Source organism: Toxotes jaculatrix, chromosome 2 (assembly GCF_017976425.1).
Source record: "Toxotes jaculatrix isolate fToxJac2 chromosome 2, fToxJac2.pri, whole genome shotgun sequence".
NCBI lineage: Eukaryota > Metazoa > Chordata > Actinopteri > Toxotidae > Toxotes > Toxotes jaculatrix.
Genome location: NC_054395.1, coordinates 6,140,361 through 6,161,757, shown reverse-complemented (window position 1 = coordinate 6,161,757; position 21,397 = coordinate 6,140,361).

Here is a 21,397-nt window from a genome sequence, read left to right as displayed (position 1 = left end):
AACCACAGACACTGTGAGCCACAGATAAAAAAAAAAAAAACAACTCAGTTTAGGGGTTCTCTTGCTTGCAGAGTTGAAGGATGAAGGATAATGTTCTGTGACAGATTCTCAGCTTTGTCTGTTCACTTGAGAATTCACATTAGAGATGGAAAGAAACTGTAGAGGCCATGCATATTTCTAGAAAACAAACAGGCAGCCACTGAGCTACCTGACAACAGGTCGCCTGCTTTGACAAGTTGAAAAGGAAACTTTTAGAACAGGACATTCCACAAACCGAGACGGATGAAATAATTCACAGTCTCAGTAAAGAGGATCTCTTTGCTCTATACAGTGAAGGACCACTGAGATCAGACAAAGGAAAATGTTCTGCACACAGTATTGTGATTACACTGAGCCATTACAGATTTATCTGTTGCAGATACTGCTGCAGATGTTTGAAATGCAGTGTAACCAAGCAAGATGTAATAATAATAATGATAATAATAATGATAATGATAATAATAATAATAATAATAATAATAATAATAATACATTTTCTCCTTAAAAGCAGTCCCTCACTGTCCCTCATCCCTCACCAAGATGCATATGAAGTTACAAATCCACTTGGCTCAGGAGGAAAAAAACAGCACAGCACCAGCCACTTCAAACTTATCTTCACAATGGCTCAGTATTTCCCTCTACAGTTCAACACGCTGCAAGCTGGTGAATATGATGAGCAGCTTTATTGTGGTCTTATTCAAGAGGCTGTAAAAGCAGCTGGGTTTGCAGGAAAAATAATAAACAAAGGGACAAAGTACAGTAGAGGGCTTGTTGTTGTCATGAGAAACTATGAACGTGACCTAGTTTTTCTCTCTCAGAGATTTTCATCATTCATACGCAAGTGCACTCACTGCTGAGGTGTGTTGCGTCATTGACTTTTATTTAACCTTCAGCTGTCCAAGTGTAAATGATACAAAAAATTTAAATGGAGTCAGTGTACAACTCTGTCTCTTCAATAAACTGTGTGAAATCCCAGATAGTTAGGAGAGATGATTGGTCCCAAAATCCACACCACATACTAACTATATGTGACTGCTTTGGGCAACAGAGACCAGTAGTGTGCCACACACAAGTGAGCACAGTTCCACCAGAGGACAGAGAGCACATGTTGGAAAATCAACAATTTTCAGTGCACATTAAACACAGTGCAGGAGTTTGACTTGTAATAGGTGAATACATGCTTTTAGATGGAAAAGGTGCATTTTGTGGTTCTCAGCTGATCATTAACATAAAGGCTGCTCCTGTGTGAGGACTGTGAGTCGGTTTGGAATCAAAAGCAATTTTGAAACCTGTTCTGAACGGTGATAGTGGGGCAGACATCGAGTTTACATTTGAATCACAGTTTGTGATTTTGAATGTAAACAACAGGACAAGAGGAGGAAGAAGTCAAGAAACTGGTCCTCAAGATTAAAGCCAACATCAAAGGAAGAATTCCATCAGTGACATCATCATCCTGCACTATAAATCACACTGCAGCTCTGCAGACACACCTTTCACACCTTTGAGCAAGCGATCCACCTTTGTAAGGAAGACCACAGCTCAGCGTCTAAGGCAAGCAGACCACTGATCCAGTCGACATCTGATCAGAGAAAAGCTTAAACTTTAAACAACCTGATTTTAACCCCTGAAGAAATGGCAACTTCAACACCTATGCCACAAAACAGGACGGCCACTAGACGTGGCCCACGCAGGAATCAGGTCAACAACGAAGCTCTCCAACAGGAACTTTTCAACACTCAAGCCCTGTTGGGTGAAGAGAGGCTTGCCCTCACAAATGAGCGATATTGGAGATACCAACTGAGTCAACAGCTGAATGAGACACAACAACAGCTGGAGCAGACTAAACAACAGTTGGCGAAGCAGAAATCCCTGAAAGAAATGGTCATCAACAGGGAGAAAGAAGTAAAGGCAGAGCTGGAGAACTTGAAAAAGTACAGCAATGCAGAGACCCTCAGCGCCACAAGCATTTCCACCCAGGTTAGGAATGACATAAAGAGGAAGAAGAAGAAGCTCCTTCAGACAGATTATGAGGAACTTAAGGTGGCTTTTATCACCAGCCAGGAGAAGTTTACAGCTGAGCTCGAGGAGGAGAAGAAGAAAAACCAGGTTCTTCAAGAGGAACTTGAGGAGCTGAGAGCTTCACTGGCTAACAACCTTCAGCCTGCTTCTTCTGACCTGGAAGAAAAACAGAACTTTGAAGCTGAGGTCCCCAAAGTCAAGGAGCAGGCTGACAACCTTCTGTGTGAGCTTGAAAGTGAAATCAAGTCTCACACAGAGAGGGAGTCACAAAACCTGCTCCTGATTGAGAACTTGAGGGCGGAGCAGGACACCCTCCGTAGGAAGATGGAAGAGGAGATCAGGACAGTGCAGGAAAAATCTGCCGAGCAAGAGATGGCTTTGAAGATAGAACTGGAGGAGCTGAAAACTCAGCTCAGTGTTCAGCTCTCTCTCAACTCGGAGCAGGATACTGTACATATGAAGATGGAAGAGGAGCTCAGACTAGTGCGGGAAACCACTGCTGAGAAAGAGATGGCTTTGCGGAGAGAACTGGAGGAGCTGAAAACTCAGCTCAGCCGTCAGCTTTCTCTCAACCTTGAGCTCTCCACTAAGCTCAAGGCTGAGGAAGAAGAAAACCAGTCTCCCCAGGAAAACACCAGCGAAGAATATCAGGAAAAAAAGGATGAGCTCGCTGATGTGCACAAGGAGGAGGAGGAGTCCTGTCCTGAAGCCAAACCTGAACCTCAACCTGAACCCGAACCTGAACCCGAACCTGAACCCGAACCCGAACCTGAACCTGAACCCGAACCTGAACCCGAACTCGAACCTGAACCCGAACCTGAACCCGAACCTGAACCCGAACCTGAACCAAATGAAACTAGGGCGCCAGAGACAAAAAAGAAAGCCTCAGTCTGGAAGAGAACTCGCCACTTTTTAGGTCTGAGAAAGCCAAAGAGGTTCAAGAAGTCGAAGGAGCCAGCTTCCACCAGCAGCAACTAAGCTGCCCCCCCCCCCCCCCCCCCCCCCCTCCCTCACCCACTAAAATTAAATTGATATTTTTCACAGCGGACACCTGTAAAGTTGACATGGCAAGAAAGGCACATGTGTTCACTAGAGGTTCATGTGTGCTTTTCCAGCTATGACAGCCAAAATTTTCTGCTGTGAGAAATGTCTATTTAATGACATGATAGATAACCCAGCCGGTCGAGGCAGATGGCCGCCTACCCAGAGCCCGGTTCTGCTCAAGGTTTCTTCCTGTTACAGGGAGTTTTTCCTTGCCACTGTCGCCAAGTGCTTGCTCCAGGGGGAATATTGGGTCTGACTTGATTTATTAAAAAAAAAAAAAAAAAAAGAAAATCAAGTCAGGTCATGTCATGGGTGAGGGGGAGATTTAAAATAACCACCCTCCCAAAAATGAAAAAAACTAAAAAAAAAAGGGCAGGCATGGTGGTGCAGTGTTTTGCACTGTCACCCTGTGCCTGCGTGGGTTTTCTCCGGGTGCTCCGGTTTCCTCCCACAATCCCCAAAACATCCACATTAATTGACTACTCTAAATCCTGCCCCCCCATCCCAAAAAAAAATAAAAAAATAAAAAAACCCAAAAAATCATTTTCTTTCTTGCGTAGTAACTTGTAATTGTAGAGTCAAGTTTTTAAAGAAGTTGTTGACAAATGTTGCACCTTGTTTCTCTTAAAGAGAAGTACAGTTTCTCTTACTTTATATGCTTTATCATTCATTTCACATTATCAGTATAAATTTATATGATCTCCTGTGATGTTGTTACATCTTGGTTAATGTAAAAGAAAAACCAAACAAATTCTAAAAAAACATTAGAAGAAAATTATTTTAAACTGTGAGAAACCAATGAGATGATTGACCACTAGAATAAGAGTGATGGATTAGTAATAATCACAACTGGTAAGTAAGAAACAGGTTTTAATAAACATGGTGATAATGATTGTAAACTACACAGCTGACGTGAATGTAGGATTGTCCAGCGTGATCGGATCACAAATAGTGGTTATTGTAAAAACAAGTGTTTGGAAAGAAAAGTAAAAAAAACAGGACAAAACTTCACTGAATGTGAATGAAGGGTTGGAATATAACTGTAATACATTTGAAGGTGTTTGAGTTTTCTGATCACAAAAACTGTACCAAGTGGTAGTTACTGAATAAATAAACAAACAAACAAACAAACAAACATATTAAGATTAATGTAATGCTTTGGGAACACTGGAACAATTTCCAGGTTAGGCAAAGATTAAGCAGGGAACGATCCCATAAGGGAATCAGCATGAATATGCTTTATCTTGTGTACATTTCAATTTGTGTGTTGAAGAAAGAAAAGACATATACTTGTTAATCAGTCAGCAGAAACACTGGAAAAAACAACCTATAGAATCTACCCAATAAATCTGAGGTAACAATTTGCATTAATTTTGTTTGGGTAAATTTCATCCCCATGATTTGAGTAAAGAGGACCTGAACTCATCAGCTATAAAATATTCTTTAAAATACAAACCAGGCACAAAAAACACAAGGCACAGTTTCAAACTTTTTAAATGGCTACCAAGGTGCTTAAAATATTGTCTTTTGGTGTCAAAACAGCATGAATTACACACTTGGCATGTGAAGGAAAGGAGGCGGCCTGGCTTGGTTGTCTGTGGGTGATACCTGGACAAATATTGATGAAATGATGTTGTGAAATGACATCTTTTGCACAGCCAGTTCATTTGCATCAAGGTAGCACTCCCATATAATTCCACAGGTCAGGCTCTTCAGTTCAGCCAAGTCGTCTTAAAGAGTTTGTATTTTCTCTCTGAATACTTGAATACCCAAAAGCCAGAGGTGTGTCCAACATCTGCAATGTGCTCCAGTGAAGAGCAACACTTACTGTATAAGGTATAATTTTCCCTGTTTTTTCATAATATATGCTAAAAAAAATATATGCTAAAAAAAAGTAACTAATATAGTATCTAATTATAAATATCAATTTTCTGTAATTAAGTAGTCTTTTGCGTACTTATACTTTTACCTGTGTGCATAACATATTTACTCTTACTTTTCAACTGACAAGATTGGAGCGCCATGCCATGTCAAAGAAATAAAAAGGGAAAAATAACAGTGGTTCAGGTGCATGTCATCTGTGGAACATGGTTATAGGACAGCGTTTTTATTAACTGAAATGAAGCTGTCTGCGCTGTCTAGCGGCAACCAAACTCCACTGACAGAAACAAACTTTTTACACTTTTTACCTTCAGTAGATGTGAGCTGTACCAGTCTGTGTTTGTTAGTCAGTCCGAGCTAGAGCTAAGGCTAAGGCTACTTGCTGGGGAGGCCTGAAACTGCTGTGTCCTCCCTAGAACTAAAGTTAACGCTACTCACTTCCCCATCTTTTTTAACAACACAGACGTGCCAGTTTAATTTCCTAAATATAGCGTGCACTTCAAACAAAACTGGCCTCGGCCAGAAAACACCATTGTTTAAAAAGAGTCATAAAACACATTCGCCTTGCCGTTGTGGCCGGGTCAGTGACGTTAAACGCCAGCAATTAGTCGGCGCTCAGTAGTTTACGTTCATTTCATCTTGTCCAATACTCGAAACGACCTGCATATAATTCTGCTGTAAGTCTAATTTACAGACTGATTTCCCTTTTTAGACGGAAATCCCAAAGACTATGATATTTCTTCATGTGTTTTCTCTCCTAATATAAGTCCTCGACGAAGCCAAGAGACGCCGATGTCACCCATTCAAACTGCTGATCAGGCTTCAGCATGCGCGGCATATTACTGTCCCGACTGCAACTCTTATAAACATCTTACCATTCAATAAGTGCACATTTTACTTACATTCATAGCTGCAGTTCAAAATCGAGCACACTCCCAACATCCAAGTTTAAGTGATTCAAAGTCCTGACGCATGCGCACATTGCAGTGCAAGGCACAGGGTTTTTGGGTACAATTTATAGTTTTTTGGCACGTTGCAGTTTTTAATGTTTAGAAATGGGTAGTGTAGGTACAGTTTACCCATAATACTATAATTTACTTGTCTAGTTTAGTAAGGACATCTTTAAACAATGTGCATGGATTATATGTACCACCCTCCAAAATCCCTTTTTACAGTGTAGGGGAATTTGCAGTATTTTGCTGTTTACTGCAGATGAAGAAGTAACTGCAGTAGCTGTATCAAGCAAAGTGCCATTGTGTGATTTAGTTATTGTAGTATGTGTTCTTCCCACAATAGAAGTGCTGCCTGCATCACTAATGCATAGCATGCAGTTATCTTGTTGTGACTGTGTCTCGTAACCACATGTGGACTGGGCCACTGCAAGATATAGCATCAATTAAAAAAAAGGACATTAATTCATTGCAAGCGCTTAAAAATATATACAAAATTTCATTGTTTTAAATGTAAACAACAACCTGAGACCAGAAAATCTGTGAACTCAAAGAGACGTGAAGAGACGAGAGGAATACACCTAAGAAACTGTAGAAGCTGGACCTGCAGCTCTGACCCAGGGCCCACTAGGAGCACATAGTCCCTCATCACTTGTGGAGCCACCCTCTAATGACAAGTTCAACTTTACAACCTCTCAAAAAAACTGATCACATGCAGGCATGTACAGGTGTAGGTTTTGCAGCCTGTGTACTTCAGAATTAAGAATATTCTGCAGTCATGAGAAAAAGCATCGGTTTGTGTGTGGAAATGAACAACGCACTACTTCCTTTAAAAATCTGGGGGCATTTTAGATCCCACAAGCACAGAAACCACAGACACTGTGAGCCACAGATAAAAAAAAAAAAAACAACTCAGTTTAGGGGTTCTCTTGCTTGCAGAGTTGAAGGATGAAGGATAATGTTCTGTGACAGATTCTCAGCTTTGTCTGTTCACTTGAGAATTCACATTGGAGATGGAAAGAAACTATAGAGGCCATGCATATTTCTAGAAAACAAACAGGCAGCCACTGAGCTACCTGACAACAGGTCGCCTGCTTTGACAAGTTGAAAATGAAACTTTTAGAACAGGACATTCCACAAACCGAGACGGATGAAATAATTCACAGTCTCAGTAAAGAGGATCTCTTTGCTCTATACAGTGAAGGACCACTGAGATCAGACAAAGGAAAATGTTCTGCACACAGTATTGTGATTACACTGAGCCAGTACAGATTTATCTGTTGCAGATACTGCTGCAGATGTTTGAAATGCAGTGTAACCAAGCAAGATGTAATAATAATAATGATAATAATAATGATAATGATAATAATAATAATAATAATAATAATAATAATAATAATAATAATACATTTTCTCCTTAAAAGCAGTCCCTCACTGTCCCTCATCCCTCACCAAGATGCATATGAAGTTACAAATCCACTTGGCTCAGGAGGAAAAAAACAGCACAGCACCAGCCACTTCAAACTTATCTTCACAATGGCTCAGTATTTCCCTCTACAGTTCAACACGCTGCAAGCTGGTGAATATGATGAGCAGCTTTATTGTGGTCTTATTCAAGAGGCTGTAAAAGCAGCTGGGTTTGCAGGAAAAATAATAAACAAAGGGACAAAGTACAGTAGAGGGCTTGTTGTTGTCATGAGAAACTATGAACGTGACCTAGTTTTTCTCTCTCAGAGATTTTCATCATTCATACGCAAGTGCACTCACTGCTGAGGTGTGTTGCGTCATTGACTTTTATTTAACCTTCAGCTGTCCAAGTGTAAATGATACAAAAAATTTAAATGGAGTCAGTGTACAACTCTGTCTCTTCAATAAACTGTGTGAAATCCCAGATAGTTAGGAGAGATGATTGGTCCCAAAATCCACACCACATACTAACTATATGTGACTGCTTTGTCAGTGTCAACTCACTACATACTAAAACTCTGCTTAAAATGACTATGTAGTGTGGACTTGAGCCACAACACTATAGATATAGAATGTAGGTGTGACACTTCCTCATGTGACCAGGGCTTTGGATTTAGTTTGACTGGCTCCTCTAAAAGAAGGACTGGCCTCGGCCACTGTGGTTTAAATGGGCCAAAACCTCACCCTGTCAAAATCTCATCCTAATGCAGCAAAGAGAAGTCAACAGACCAGGGCCTCGCTTCTTTCAAGGTTAAGCGGATTTTAAAATCCATTTTACAGACCTTCTTAAAGTTATCAAATGTTTCCCGAACGCTCAGAGAAATGGTCATTGATTAATGAGTACCTTCTTCCCACTCACAGAAGGCTGAGAGCATCTTAACAAGCCCTGGAAACAACCACGTCATTTATTCATTTTGCTGTTTCTTTTTTGTTTGTTTTTTAATTTCACTTTGCATTTTTGGCATTTTGTGGAAACGTTGAATAATGAATAAAGAGTCTCCAGATCAAAAAAGGTGGTGGATTCAGAAACATCATGCATTGGAAAGGACAGGATTTGTGTATAGCAGTGCACTTATAATGCTTCAGGATGACTTTTTCCAAAATGGGCTTGCAGACGTCTCACTGCTCCACTCATGACAGATGCATCATCATCATCATGGGTTTGTACAGCACGCATCAGATTTTCCAGCCCTTTGAACGGCAGCATTTGATCTATGGCACCATCAGAGGCAATACAGCAGGTACACACTGCAGGTTGCTCAGCACATTTTGGACACCTTTGCTTTGTTTATAATTTTTTCTCTTACTTCCTCTGAACAACTTGAAATGGTTTCATTTTGTGAGGAATGAGATGCATTATACACTGATGGGACAGTGGCTGCTGAAACACTGGGACTTACCACCACCTAGTGGTTAGGACTGGGTGACTGCAATTACTGGACAATAACAGGTGAAGACAATGAGCTACATGTATATTAAAAAAAACAAACAAACCAAAGACACATACCATGAATCATATCTACAGTTTTTTACAATTTAAAATCTTTATCTTGTTCCATCATGAATGTGAACATGACATCAGTGATCTGAGTCCCAAACACCTTCTGTGGTGGAAAATGAATAAATACATTTACAGTAAGTTCTTTACAATTTAGAGTAGTTTCTATTTCATGTGATGCTTTATACTCGCCTGTGTTTCAAACAAAAAATTTGTACATTTTACTCCACTAAAGTGACATAGTTTATTCTGACATGTTTTCTTAGATAACATGTTAAATTAGATTAAACTCGTGGTAGATTACTGTTCTAGTGTGGGATCAGTCATAAAGTTGTTAGCAGTTCAACCAGAGATACACACACACAATAAAATTATCACATGGGCTTGTTTAAATAGCTGTTGGAGGCCTGAAGACATCAAATGATCTCAAATGATATTTCACTAAAAAGCTTAGAGGAAAGACAACAGAATGGACACACATTTGTGTTTTCTTATTTCCCGTCATGAGTCATCTCTCAACCCTTTGACATTGGTTCTGATATGTAATATGTGACATGTGGGTCTGTAAAGGTATATACAGCCTGAGCTTGTACTTCAACATCTGCCTCTTCCTTTGGATTTTTTTCTTTCTTCTCCACAGCTGTCATCATTCAATTCAATTCAGTTGAAGTATAACATAGCTTTTCATAAACTTTCTGTACTTTTGTAGTTTTCAATTTCATTAAAGCATACTAATTACTGCAGGGATGTAACTGTAAAACATGTACATAAAAATCTGCTTGTAGTTGAGAGTTTGGTTTGACTAGTTAAGACATCTGGTTCTCATAATTACTAGAGAAGATCTCATTATTGTGAAGTAGTTTCTTCGCAGTTAGGAGATAGCAAGTCATCAGTGTGAGATGCAGGAGTTGTAATTTCTTTACTCTGTGCTTCTGCTTAAGAAATCAAATTGTTGTCCAAGAGTTTACAATATACAGTATATAATTCGTGATGCCTGTGTATATACAGCATTACCTTGATAAAACGAAAGAATAAACAGAGTTTGTGATAATGAGACTTTGACACTGTAAAAACATTAATGTGCAGCTGACTATGAACCTTTTTATTGTTTCTCTTGTCATGTAGAAGAACAGTCTCATCTGTTTGCACTGTGTTCAGGCCAAATGTTTACTTTGTGTAGGTTATTTTCTGATGAGCTGCAGCACGAGTGTGTGTGGCTTAATGATGCCCGTGTGCTTGTGGTGTTCAGTGGTCTGTGTGCGAGTGTGTTGCAGGCAGGCTTCATAAAACATGTCAGCGAGGAACTCGGGGAGCAATTGTGGAACTCGACGGTTCGTGATTTGACAGTTGTCATGGAAACACATCCTCTTCGCTCTGTCGTCTTCAGTTTCTGAGTGTTCTTTACTGGTGGCGCACAGAGCAATATTGTGGGCCAGTATAAGCAATAATCATTGGTCAGCGATCCAGGTAAAAGAACAAGGGGAGGAGTGAGAAAATGACTGACCATAAAAGTGTCGAACATTGCATCCAGCTTTAACAGACGTTTCAACAAATGCAGCTTCCTTGAACCTGATCTTTCCTTTAAATTCTCCTTAAATATCAGCTAACATTCTGTAACAACATTATTTATACTGTATCTGCTTCTTACGGCTCTTGATTTGAGGAAGAAGGAAGGAAAGAACCCAGAAATTGTAAATCCGTTGTGTGGGTTTGAACAATGCTTGGCCACCTGAGATTTTGTTTTTGTTTGTTTTTCCTGCCTTGTGTTATGTCATATTCAATTCAATTCAACTTTATTTATATAGCTCCTTCCACAATCAAAATTGTCTCAAAGCGCTTTACAGAGACCCAGAGCCTGACCCCAGATCAGCACTTAAAGCGACAGCGGCAAGAAAAAAACTCCCTTTTAACAGGAAGAAACCTTGAGCAGAACCTGGCTCAAATGGGGGGACCCTCCTGCTGATGGCCGGGCTGGGTGAAAGGAGGAAAAGGAGGAAGAAAGGACAGCTAGGAATGGAGGAGAGGAGGAGAAGGACATGCAGCATATAGAACATACACTACTATTTTGAATGACTAATAACCTACGTTATTAGTATAACGTAGGTTATTATTAGAAAGGGAGTTAATGTTATAAGTCCCTTTCTGTTCTCAGGAAGATCACGCGCACGTGCACACACACACACACACACACAGTCACTGAGGTTTGGTCAAAGGTAGACCTCCATGTAACAACTCTCACAGTCAGAGGGAGATTCTGCAGAATGAACTGTGGATGATGATCAGTGGATGTTTTTGCAGGATTTAATTTAATATGTGGGATGAGAGATGCAGCAGCAAACAACAGAGAATGAATGACTGGCTGTTGGAACACCATGTCTTTTTCAGTGCTGATTAATTATCTACTAAGTACCATACTGAATTTATTTCTAAGACAAACTGAGTTGCAGAGGTATTTAATAAAAGACAAGCAGTTTTCTTCAAGGAGTTGACAAAATAAAATAATAAAACCTAAGTAGCTGTTGACCCTAAGAATAATTTCTGTAACAATTGTCCTGTTGTCATCATACACTGTTATACTTTGCTGTGATTTCTAGTTACTGACAGCAAAACGCCCAATAAGACTTTTTTTTTCATGGTTCATGACTGTAATATCCACATTATCAGTTTTTTAATGATTATCATAGGAATCATACACTTATTAACATTGTCCTGTATCTGATCTGTGTACAATATAGAAGAAATTGTTTAGCAACACATTCAACATAATGTGAGGAAGCAGCAATGATAACATAACAGCAATCTGCCTTGCTGTTATGTCAAATGCTGTTGAAGCTTATTTACAAGTGTATTGTTACTTACGAAAACATGTCCCCAAGGAGTTATGTTTTGTTCTGCAGCACTTTGAGTTTAGATGAGGAAAAACTGTTAAATAGAACAAAAATACAAATAAATTAAGAATTTAACAGATTTAATGTAATACTCTACCTTGATTTATTAGTATATTCAGGATGTAATCAAATATAAGAAAACTTAAATAACACTTTATATTCTAAGAATTTAGCTTGATTAAATAATGTAACATTTACTAGGGGTCAATATGTTTTTTTTCAGTGTACATTAAACACAAAGTTCAGGAGTTTGAATTGTAATAGGTGTAACTACACCGGTCCAAAGAAATAATGGCCACGCATCATACAGATGTCTTTTTGAGTTTTAGTCCACTGTACTTCCTCCTCCGCAGACACCGTGAAAACGTGTGCGCCTCCTGGACCATGCAGTATATTAATATTTTGCGGCCGTATGTACTTCCTTTGTAGCCGTGATGGCGCTCCGTGCCGCCGTACTGCTTCACCCCATAATGCCACAGGTGCGACCTCTGAACTCTGATCATGTGACCAATTACTCTGAATCAAAATAAACTTAAACTTACATAAGGAACAATACTTCTTTTTTAACCAAACAATATTTTTTACAGGTAGTGTATTTTGGATCATTTTTAAATTAAGGTTATCTTTTTAACAACCTAGTTCTTACATTTTTTTAAATCAGTTTTTAATAACCATGAATTGAAACATTAATGAAATTATGACAAAAATGTAAAATAAACATTTCAATTAAATTTCAAGAAAAATGTCAGTTACAATAGGTGAATACACTGTAACAAATTGCTGTTAATTTACAGGAAAATTTCAACAGTATAATCCTGTTTTGTGTAAATACAGCACATAACTGTATATTTTTTGGCGGTGAAGAGAACAAACCGTAATATAATGTAATTTTACAGCATTGGTTGCGCAGATGAAAAAAACAGTAGTTTAACCGTATTTTTTGCGTTGCATTTTGCCGTCGCATTGAGACTTTTGTCGGTCATCATATCATCAGTCATCATTTTGAGAACTGGTTGAATCGGTAAGTGTCTTTTTACTTTACTATTTTTGCACTGGCGCGACACACTGCCTTTATCATTTATTACTCTGACACGACTTCGTTAACTACATCGTTGTTACCAGGTGTGCTAACACATCCTCGTGAAAGCTGAGTGAACGGTTAGCTATCTTAAACAATTGCACATGTTGCTAAGCTTCAACTGAATGTAGGCTACATTCTCGTTTAGTCCGGTAAAGACTGTAACAGTAACTTGTACACTCGTTTCAGGGAGAAAACTGTAACGGTGGTGAGTGAAGCTGGATCCAATCCTGATATTAAACGGTAAGTTTTTACACAGGCATATTCTTCCCGCGAGTGTCGTGTATTTATCTGATTAGCATTTGTTTTCTGTGTGTCGCTACAGGAATAGCACTTAAGAGATTGCCAGCTTCGTTTAGCTATTACAGTGCAATTAGCCACAGAAACTTCGACTGATTTTTAAGATTTTTGAGATTGTCCAACAACTATTCAGTCTAACTTAGTTGTGAACATGTTTCCATGTCAGATATGTGAATATCAGTCTAATACAATTGTGGCCTGTGTGAGACACATGAAAATTCATTGCAGTACACCTAATTTGGTTCTTAAGTGTTGTGTACAGGACTGCAAAAGGAAATTCAAAAAATTGGCATCATGGAAATCACATGTTTACAGACATCACAGGACACATGTAACAAAGACTAGGCCATCTTTATGCCCTGCAGTAAATCTTACTTGCCATGTCCCCATGTGTACTACCCAATGTGACACATTGACTCAGTTTTATTCCCACCTTAAAGTGCACATTAAAGAGGGACGAAGAGTGGCATGCCCCTTTAACCAATGTGATAAATCATTTGCAGTAATATCTTCATTCACATCTCACTTATCTAGAAATCATAAACTTCCCTCAGAAGGAAACTTGTCTGAAGGCATTATTGCAACAACACTAGAAAGGGAAGCTGAAAGCTCACAAAATAATGCCAGTGACATATCAGATGAACATTTTGATGATATGGGGAACTGTGTCCGTTTGGAGATTGGTCCAGAAGAAATTGAGGAGGCATCTTTTATGAAGAATCTTGCCCTGTTTTACCTGAAGTTACAGGCAAAGTTTCTCCTTCCATCTTCTGTTATTCAGATGATTATTGAAGACATGCAGGCAATTTATGATGTAAACCAGTCACACTTACTTTTCAAACTGAATGAGAAGTTGGCTACACTTGGTGTACCTGAAGCTTCTATTAAGGATCTTCTTAATGATCTGAAAGCAGAAGATCTTTTCCGGACATGTAATAGCCACACACTAAAAACAGACCAGCGCAGGAAAACTGTGTTCAAGAACAGTTTTTATTATGTTGAACCTATCCCAATTTGTCTAGGACAGAATCAAGCTGGCAAAGAGTGCTTTGCTCAGTATGTCCCTATAAAACAGACAATTGCAGCACTTTTTCAGTGCGAGTCTGTGAGAACACAGTACGATGAAGTACACAACCAGGTTCACTTGCAGGATATTCTTGAAGATGTGTGGGACGGTGAAAACATTACAAAAAAACAGGGCAACACAGAGAAGTCCTCTTTAGGCTTGATCCTTTATCAAGATGCCTTTGAAGTTGTAAACCCATTGGGATCAGGAAGGAAAAAACACAAAATACTGGCCATGTATCTGACCCTTGCAGACTTATTGCCACACAACCGATCAAGAACCGACCAGATGCAGCTGGTGCTTCTCTGTAGAGAACAAGATTACAAGCATTTTGGTCAGGAATCTGTCATGGGATGCTTACTGAAAGACCTGAAAGACCTGGAGGACAATGGTATAGTGTTACCTGATGGACAAGTACACAAAGGGATTTTGCGAGCCATTGCTGGAGACAACCTGGGTTCACACAACATAGGAGGTTTTGTTGAAAATTTCAGTGGCAGTAAATATTTTTGTCGTTACTGTGACATTAATAAAGATGTCTTTCAGGCTGATCCTCTATGCAGAGGCAATACTCGCACACCAGAATCATACGAGGAACATCTTCAGAACATTACGGAAGGTTCAGTTCATAGTGGAGGTATCAAAACTGACTCCTTGTTCAACAGCCTGTCTTTTTTTCATGTGTGTCAACCTGGGCTGCCTCCTTGTATTGGGCATGATATGTTTGAAGGCATTGTTTCCTATGATCTTGCTTTGTGTATCAACCATCTTGTCACTGTTGACAAACAGTTTACTTACAGTGAACTGAATCGAAGAATCTGCCAGTTCAAATATCTAGGTAATGATGCAAATGACAAACCTTGTGAGGTAAGCCCTGGAAGTGAAAGACTTGGTGGCAATGCAGTGCAAAACTGGTGCCTACTAAGACTGTTGCCTGTGTTGATTGGAGAAAAGATTGAGTCTCCTGCTGAAAATGTGATATGGCAACTTGTTTTGCAACTAAGAGAGATTGTGACACTGCTTTGTGCTCCAGCAATTTCTACTGGCCAGATTGCATACTTAAGAGTTCTTGTTGATGAATACTTGCATTCAAGAAAACAAACCTTTCCCCATCACCGGCTTAAACCAAAACATCATTACATGATCCACTATCCAGAGCTCATCATTCAATTTGGACCACTCATTCGTTTGTGGACTTTGAGATTTGAAAGTAAACACACATACTTTAAGCAATGTGCAAGAAAACTGCATAACTTTAAAAATGTGTGCTCAACCCTTGCAGAGAGACACCAGCTTCTACAAGCATATCTTAATGCTGGCAGTCTCTTCCCCCCTGCCATTGTAGTAGAAAGGGCAACAGAGTTCTTTCCAAGTGACTATAATGAGGACATTAGGGCATCTGTCAAGAATTATGACTTTGGACCTGCAAATACTTTGATTGCACATGAAGCAACTGTTAAAGGAACAAAGTACAAAAAAAACATGGTTGTTGTCATTGGTAAAGATGATGATGGACTTGAACTTGGGAGGATTGTAATGATACTCTCTCATGATAATTCAGTGTACTTCATTACTGAAAAGTGTAAGGCTTCATATCTGTTTGATGTAGGCGGCTATTGTATCACAACAACCAAGACTTGTTACTGTTGTGTTAATCAGGAAGACCTGCTTGATTATTATCCACTGCCTGTGTATGCACTTTGTGACATGTCACTAATTATTCTTCACCATTCTTTTCCTTCATTGCAGTAAGATGAGCACTCTGATTGAAGATCTGACGGGCATCATCCTCAGAGCTTTGCCCACAGTTTCTGAAAACACCCAACAGGCACTAACAGAGAAGCTAATAAGCTCTGGACTGGAATCAATACAAGACCTGAAATATGTAACCCAAGAAGACCTTGCTGAAGTACTCCCAGCCATACAGCAAAGGAAGCTCCTGGAGGCCTTTAGAAATGGTAATGTTGAAACATGTTACAGCACCTGTGTTACATACAGTGACTTCTGCAATATAAGCTATGACCTGCCTTAATTTTCATGCAGTAGAATGTATCATTTGTAATTCTTAAGATGTGTATTTGATCACTGTCAAAAACAAGTAGAACCAGACTAAATTTATAATGTGACTGCAGAAAATTTCAGTAACTTAAAACTGCATTTAGCTGTCTTTAAATGCAGTCCCTTGTTGCTCTTATTTTGCTTATCCTATTTCAGAAACAGAGGTGGTCACGTTGGACCTTCAAGTTATCCCTTCCCATTCCCCAGAAGTCAACAGTCTTTCATCAATTCCCTCCAGTCCAGCAAGTGCACTGTCAGTATTAGATATTGAATCAAGCTCCTCAGAAGGCAGTGGGCCATCTTCTGTCCTCCAAAAAACATGGCCTGAGATTTTCCAGATTCCATGGAACCTTATGCCTGTGGATATTTGCTCAGCAATTGCTGATGGCAAAAGACCTTCTCCTGCATCACGCCGACAGATGATCAGAGTGTTGGCAGATGAAATGAGAAAGTATGAGCTCAATCCAACACGCTCACAGTGTGTCACTATCTGTCAAAAAATCATCCGCCAGCATCCTCAGAGTTTTGCTGATCTGCGTGACAATAGTCAGCTACTAGGAAATGGCTATACCTCACTCCTAATCCAACTTAAAAACCGCATTGAAAATCTAAACCGCAACAGCACCTTTCGCCAACACCGCTCAGCAAGTACTGGACTTAAGAGAGGCCCTACTGATTCATATGGCTGCACCAGATTTCAGCCTGACCTCCCACCAGGGGAGACAACTGAAACATTGGAGGTGAAACGTCAACGGGTGGAGGAGATTTACCATCGAGATGGCATAAAAGGAGGGGAAAGAGGAGAAGTAAAGCAACTAATGGAAACAACCTTCTGCCTGCAGCGTCAGCAAATAAATGCCTTACCAGCACCAGCCATTACAGACCTACAAGAGAAATGGCCATACCTTTTCAGTCAAAAAGGGCTTTATGCTCATTTTGAGCTTCTCACTGATATCAAAGTGCTGCATGCACTTGAGCTTGCCATTGAGGAGTGTGGAAGAGCAATTGTGGAGTTCTTCACTAACAAACCCACCAATGGAGATGTCAGCACTGTCCTTTCCCTGGGTCCAGACATTGAGCTGTCCTTCTTTGTCATCCAGCTTCTGATGGCTCACTTCTCTGAGACTCTGGAGGGGTTGATCCTTCTTGCAGAAGTAAGTTAATACTCTATTTATCATTATGGTGTCTGAAGACATGCTCTTTCTTTCTGATCAAATGTCTATTTTTCTCTTTTTTTGTTATTCCTTCTCCCTTGCCCTTTTGTCATCTGTAACTGTCCTAGGCTTCTTCAACAGCAACTGATGTAGAGAGGACACTCACACTGCCTGCAACTCCTCGACTGATCCTCCTTGGTATGTGTAAAATATAAATATATATATGTAATAATTCATTTTTTATATAATTTGTAACATTGGTTTTCTGTGAAAAGTTTCAGGTGAAACACCTGGTAGCTGTATTCGCCGCTGGATGGTGAGCCTTGAGGGGCACATCATTTGTGAAGGCATTCAGCCAGTTTTTCTGACAGGGCTTGCTGCAGTCTTTTCGGTTTTCTACAACTTCAATCTGCAGTACCAAGATGAGGCTGCTTGCACACTTGAGTTCATACAGAGGTCAGATTTTGAACATGCTTCCTTCATTAAATTACTGGAATTAAAAAACTCTACTTCCAGCTATCAAATTAGAACAAACTTTTATCTCAACCAATAAACTAATACTGAATTCACCTGTTTTTCAGACGGTTCATTGGCATAAATCCAGAGCGAGGAACAAAGGTTGGACGAGGCAAAGTCCCTTCAAGACAGACAGGCAAGGTTGTTCAAAAAAAGGTGACTAGTGTAAACCCTCGTGTCTCTAGTCTCATCAAAAAGTTGATGGATTTTGAGTGGGACTTCATCTAAAATTCACACCACCATAAGAGACACTGTCCTCTGTTTCTGACATGTATTTTCAGTTTTACTTCATAGTTTTTCTTGTTACAGTAATGTTGAAATTCAACTCTGTGTAACAGAGCAACCTGTAACATTATGCAGACAGTACACACCACCATAAGACACACTGTCCTCTGTTTCTGACATGTATTTTTAGTTTTATTTCATAGTTTTTCTTGTTACAGTAATGTTGAAATTCAACTCTGTGTAACAGAGCAACCTCTAACATTGTGCACCCAGTAATTTTTGTTACAAGCCTTTTTATTCTGGACACAGTGGGTTGTTGCCTTAACACACACATTGTGTGTTAGATATTTTTTTTTTGTAAGTGGGTGAAATGTCAAGGTTTTTGTTTATTAATAAACAGGTACTTTGAAAGAACACTTTGCAGCTGTATTATTTGTGTTAAAATGTACTCTTACATTGCATTTGCAGTTTTGCTAGCAGGCTTATTGCTCATTTGACTTTCACTTATTTACAGTAGTATCCTGTAAGAATATCTCTTGTAGAAAAGATGTAAATTAGCATTAATTAACTGCTTAACATTTGATGGTAATTTACCGTAAAGCTAGTAAAAAAAAACAGCTTTTTGCCGTATTTGCAAAAGCGGTAATAAACTGTAAATTTCAATAACAGCAATTTACCATTAATTTTACAGTAAGATAATGGCAACTGTGCTGCCAGTTCTTTACTGTTTTTTAACAGGAAAAATTTTTACAGTGTACATGCTTTTAGTGTGAAAAGGTGCATTTTGTGGTTCTCAGCTGATCATTAACATAAAGACTGCTCCTGTATTGAAACCTGTTCTGAATGATGATAGTGGGACAAGCAGACCACTGATCCAGTCGACATCTGATCAGAGAAAAGCTTAAACTTTAAACAACCTGATTTTAACCCCTGAAGAAATGGCAACTTCAACACCTATGCCACAAAATGGGACCGCCACTAGACGTGGCCCACGCAGGAATCAGGTCATCAACGAAGCTCTCCAACAGGAACTTTTCAACACTCATGCCCTGTTGGGTGAAGAGAGGCTTGCCCTAAATTGATATTTTTCACAGCGGACACCTGTAAAGTTGACATGGCAAGAAAGGCGCACGTGTTCACTAGAGGTGCTTTTCCCGCTATGACAGCCAAAATTTTCTGCTGTGAGAAATTTATTTTCATTCAAATCTATTTAATGACATGATAGATAACCCAGCCGGTCAAGGCAGATGGCCGCCTACCCAGAGCCCGGTTCTGCTCAAGGTTTCTTCCTGTTACAGGGAGTTTTTCCTTGCCACTGTCGCCAAGTGCTTGCTCCGGGGGGAATGTTGGGTCTGACTTGATTTATTTAAAAAAAAAGAAAAAACTAAAAAAAAAGGGCAGGCATGGTGGTGCAGTGTTTTGCACTGTCACCCTGTGCCTGTGTGGGTTTTCCCCGGGTGCTCCGGTTTCCTCCCACAGTCCCCAAAACATCCACATTAATTGACTACTCTAAATCCCGCCCCCCCAAAAAAAAAAAAAAAAAACAAACCAAAAAATCATTTTTTTTCTTGTGTAGTAACTTGTAATTGTAGAGTCAAGTTTTTAAAGAAGTTGTTGACAAATGTTGCACCTTGTTTCTCTTAAAGAGAAGTACAGTTTCTCTTACTTTATATGCTTTATCATTCATTTCACATCATCAATCATCATTAAATTTATATGATTTCCTGTGATGTTGTTACATCTTGGTTAATGTAAAAGAAAAACCAAACAAATTCTAAAAAAAATTGGAAGAAAATTATGAGAAAGAAACCAATGAGATGATTGACCACTAGAATAAGAGTGATGGATTAGTAATAATCACAACTGGTAAGTAAGAAACAGGTTGGAATAAACACGATGATAATGATTGTAAACTACACAGCTGACGTGAATGTAGGATTGTCCAGCGTGATCAGATCACAAATAGTGGTTATTGTAAAAACAAGTGTTTGAAAAGAAAAAAAAAACAGGACAAAATTTCACTGAATGTGAATGAAGGGTTGGAATATAACTGTAATACATTTGAAGGTGTTTGAGTTTTCTGATCACAAAAACTGTACCAAGTGGTAGTTACTGAATAAATAAACAAACAAACAAACAAACAAACATATTAAGATTAATGTAATGCTTTGGAAACACTGGAACAATTTCCAGGTTAGGCAAAGATTAAGCAGGGAACGATCCCATAAGGGAATCAGCATGAATATGCTTTATCTTGTGTACATTTCAATTTGTGTGTTGAAGAAAGACATACTTGTTAATCAGTCAGCAAAAACACTGGAAAAAACAACCTATAGAATCTACCCAATAAATCTGAGGTAACAATTTGCATTAATTTTGTTTGGGTAAATTTCATCCCCATGATTTGAGTAAAGAGGACCTGAACTCATCAGCTATAAAATATTCTTTAAAATACAAACCAGGCACAAAAAACACAAGGCACAGTTTCAAACTTTTTAAATGGCTACCAAGGTGCTTAAAATATTGTCTTTTGGTGTCAAAACAGCATGAATTACACACTTGGCATGTGAAGGAAAGGAGGCGGCCTGGCTTGGCTGTCTGTGGGTGATACCTGGACAAATATTGATGAAAGAAAGATGTGAATATGTGAAATGACATCTTTTGCACAGCCAGTTCATTTGCATCAAGGTAGCACTCCCATATAATTCCACAGGTCAGGCTCTTCAGTTCAGCCAAGTCGTCTTTAAGAATTTGTATTTTCTCTCTGAATACTTGAATACCCAAAAGCCAGAGGTGTGTCCAACATCTGCAATGTGCTCCAGTGAAGAGCAACACTTACTGTATAAGGTATAATTTTCCGTTTTTTCATAATATATGCTGCAGAAAAAAAAAGTAACTAATATAGTAACTAATTATAAATAGTCAAATTCCTGTAATTAAGTAGTATAAAGTTGAGTATGAGCCTTTTTAATGTTTCTCAGTCTCAGTTTCATCTGTTTGCACTGTGTTCAGGCCAAATGTTTACTTTGTGTAGGTCATTTTCTGATGATCTGCAGTACGAGTGTGTGTGGCTAAATGATGCCCATGTGCTTCTGGTGTTCAGTGGTCTGTGTGCGAGTGTGTTGCAGGCAGGCTTCATAAAACATGTTTATTCTGTATCTGCTTCTTACGGCTCTTGATTTGAGGAAGAAGGAAGGAAAGAACCCAGATTTGA